The sequence below is a fragment of the Enhydra lutris genome, unplaced genomic scaffold (assembly GCF_002288905.1).
Source record: "Enhydra lutris kenyoni isolate GAN:26980312 unplaced genomic scaffold, ASM228890v2 scaffoldscaffold22, whole genome shotgun sequence".
In the NCBI taxonomy this organism is placed as follows: Eukaryota; Metazoa; Chordata; class Mammalia; order Carnivora; family Mustelidae; genus Enhydra; species Enhydra lutris.
The window spans coordinates 13,405,430-13,408,963 of record NW_019154106.1 but is presented as its reverse complement, the minus strand read 5'-3'; the positions used below and the strand labels follow the sequence as shown (position 1 = coordinate 13,408,963).

Genomic DNA, 3,534 nt, shown 5'->3' with positions numbered 1-3,534 from the left:
GCTTACATCTAATGAACCCTCTAATCTATCAGTATCAGCTGATTTTTAGTTTCTTGACCACTTCTCAATGGAAAATATTATTAATATTTTATGCTACCTCTATTTACTCTTATTTTTTGACCTGTTTACCAATTTCTAAGCTCCCCATTTCTTCTTGTTTCTGAAACTTTTTTAAGGATCATATAACTTTCTTCTGAGCAACAGTCCTTACAAATATATTTAGTGCACAACGTTTGGTGGTAAACTCTCTCCATTTGTTTTTGTATGACAGTGTTTTATCCATGTTTTTCATTAACTTCTAACATATAGATGTAAAACCTTCATAAAAGTTAAAATGATGGTGCAGTGAGCACTGGGATACACTTCACCTACATTAACCAATTCTTTTTCTTTCCCTTTTGCTTTATCTCTACACAGACAAATGGACAGATGAGAGATATCTGGCATGTACCTTTTGCAAACAAAGAAAATCTCTATTATAACCACCTGTTCCCACCAAAGAAATTTGATATTGGTGAAATTACATTATATATATTCACTATTCTAATTTCCCCACTTTCCCCGCAATATCTTTAGCAGATGTTGTATTTGCAGATCCAGGAGCCAGTTAAGGATTATGTATTGAATTTAGTTGCAATGTCTTTCCACTCTTATTAAATCTAGAACAGTCTTCTGCTTTGTATTATATTTGTCTGCTTTTTATGAAATTGATATTTTTGAAGTGTCTAAGCCAGTTAATTTGTAGAATTTCCTATCATCCAGATTTTTTTCAAGTTGCTTCATGATGATTAGATCCAAGAGAACCATTTTTGGCATTAAAACATGAGTGATTCTGTTGTCCTTCCTTCTATATATGTGCATGTATATGCATGGGTGTACATATACAAAATGAGAGGACTGTCTGGCATGTAAAGATGGGAGTTGTATGCTAAGGAGAGTTGTAGAAAGACATTCTGAAGTCAAACATGTGTAAACCATGACCAGATCTCAGAAAATTTCTCTAATTCATGCTACTAATTTCAGGAGCTTGACCAGGATTAGATGGATAAATGGCTGAGAAAAACCTGCAAGTAAAGAAAAGGTGCAAAATCATATTTGAATATTGTTGCCAGCAAATACAGATACCTGTTTAACATAGTGGAAACATGTGTTAATCTATGTCTCTTAGAATCACACATATTAGAAGTGGATCTTCTATGAGATCTTCATTTTTGAAAATGAATCCATGGCTCTCATATCACTTTTTATGTGGTGATTACTTATCAGGGAAGTAGTAGAAATATAGAAAACAATAAATCTTTTTTTGTGAGTGTTTGCCATAAGAAGTGAACTCAAAAACAGGTGGCTGAAATATAAGAAACTTCTTTTAAGAAGTTGCAAAGATAGGGGCGCCTGGGTGGCTCAGTGGGTTAAAGCCTCTGCCTTCGGCTCAGGTCATGATCCCAGGGTCCTGGGATCGAGCCCCGCATCGGGCTTTCTGCTCGGCAGGAAGCCTGCTTCCTCCTCTCTCTCTCTCTGCCTGCCTCTCTGCCTACTTGTGATCTCTGTCTGTCAAATAAATAAATAAAATATTAAAAAAAAAAAGAAGTTGCAAAGATTTTCTTTCTGTTCTTGGTCTTCTTGACTTCTTCTTGGTCTTTCTAGACTTCATTAGCCATGACAAAAGAAAATAGCACTGAAGTGACTGAATTCTTTCTTCTGGGATTTGGCGCCCTACATGAGTTTCGATACATCCTCTTCATTGTATTTCTGGTCATCTGTGTGACCACCATGGAATGATCCTACTCATCAAAACAGATTCCAGATTTCAAACATCTATGTACTTTTTCCTACAACATTTGGCCTTTGTTGATATTTGTTATTCCTCTGCTATCACTTCCAAGACGCTGCAAAACTTCGTATTAGAAAATAAGTCTATATCATTTGAGGGCTGTGTAATGCAATTATTGGTTTATGGAACATTTGCACCCAGTGACTGCTAGGTCCTGGCTGCTATGGCAGTGGACCATTATGTAGCCTTCTGTAACCCACTTCACTATCTCACAATCATGTCCCAAAGAGTCTGCCCCCAACTGGTAGCTGGTTCATATGTCGTGAGTTCAATAAATGCTTCTGTGCATACAGGTTTTACATTTTCACTATACTTCTGCAAATCCAATACCATCAATCACTTTTTCTTTGATGTCCCCCCAATTCTCGCTCTTTCATGCTCTAACATTGACATCAACATTATACTCCTTGTCTTTGTGGGATTTAACTTGATGTTCACTGTGTTGGTTGTCATCTTTTCCTGCACATATATCATGGCTGCTATCCTGAAGATGTCTTCTGCTGCAGGAAAGAAAAAAGCCTTCACCACATGTGCCTCCCACATGATAGCAGTAATTAGTTCCTGTACAACCCTATCATACATGTACTTACAGCCTCAGGCTAACAATTCCTAGGAGAATATGAAAGTGGCCTCTCTTTTATGGCATTGTGATACCCATTTTGAACCCCCTGGTCTATATAGCCTGAGAAATAAGGAGGTAAAAGAAGCTCTAAAAGTGATGAAGAAAAAGTTATTCTAGGCTGGACCCAAGTTTTTAAAATTCAGCCCATCAGAGCATCAAGTAGGGATATTTGACCATTGTGTAATGTTTCTAAAGTTGGGAACACATTCACGCCTTAAGCCAATGTTTTTCAATAGGTAAGTTCTTAAGAATGCAAGAAATATGGTAACATCTCATGGAACTAATTTTCCCCTGAATAGAGTTTGAGAAATGTGTCTCAGACTGCCCATATTTTATTGAGATTATTTAAAATATTAAAAAGTATGTACAGACTTCATAAAGTATTTAGTTGCTTCAAATATATTTCAGATGTGTTCTTAAAGACTAGAAAACCTCAGTTTTGTATATAATCAATATTAAAATTGAAGTTCATTATTTTCCTTTCACTTAAATGACTTCCCTAAATTATTTACAAAGAAACTTTTCATATGTTCTGTTCCAATTATTGTATAAGCATGAATGTAAAATAAATGCACTGTGTTGTAATGTCCCTTATGACTCTGGCTATACTTCCTACTTAATGGTCCCATATTAGTTACATTCTCTAGTACTTGAAAACACTTATTTCTTATGTGATTATGACTTATGTTTGTCATTAGTTACCCTCTTCATTCCAAATCCATCTCTTTCTTGCATAAGGTAAGGAAACTTCCAGAAATATTTTCTATATCTCTCCCTACTTAAGATAGAAAAACTAGAATGTAGATTGATCCAAAAACCTAAACAATTCACTTATGAAAGGGCATCAATCATTTTAATCTAGACAAATAACTTTAAACCGTAGGAATTCAATGAGAAGTTGAAGGGAGTCCAAGAGCCCTTTGAATCAGGAAGATAAGTTGTTACCAGAAGTGCTTAAGTAAGTAGATTGAGGACAAATGATGGAAACCACCACATGAATCTAAAGAGGACATGCTAGTTACATGAAAAAACAAGTTTCACATGAAAATAACATCAGACAGACTAATGATCTGTCAGAAAA

The 3,534-nt window shown here is 35.5% G+C and overlaps 1 pseudogene; it reads left to right on the top strand.

Annotated features, from left to right (window-relative positions):
- Positions 1–1,656: 1,656 nt before the first annotated feature.
- Positions 1,657–2,570, top strand: LOC111150294 (annotated as a pseudogene).
- The last annotated feature ends 964 nt before the right edge of the window (positions 2,571–3,534 follow it).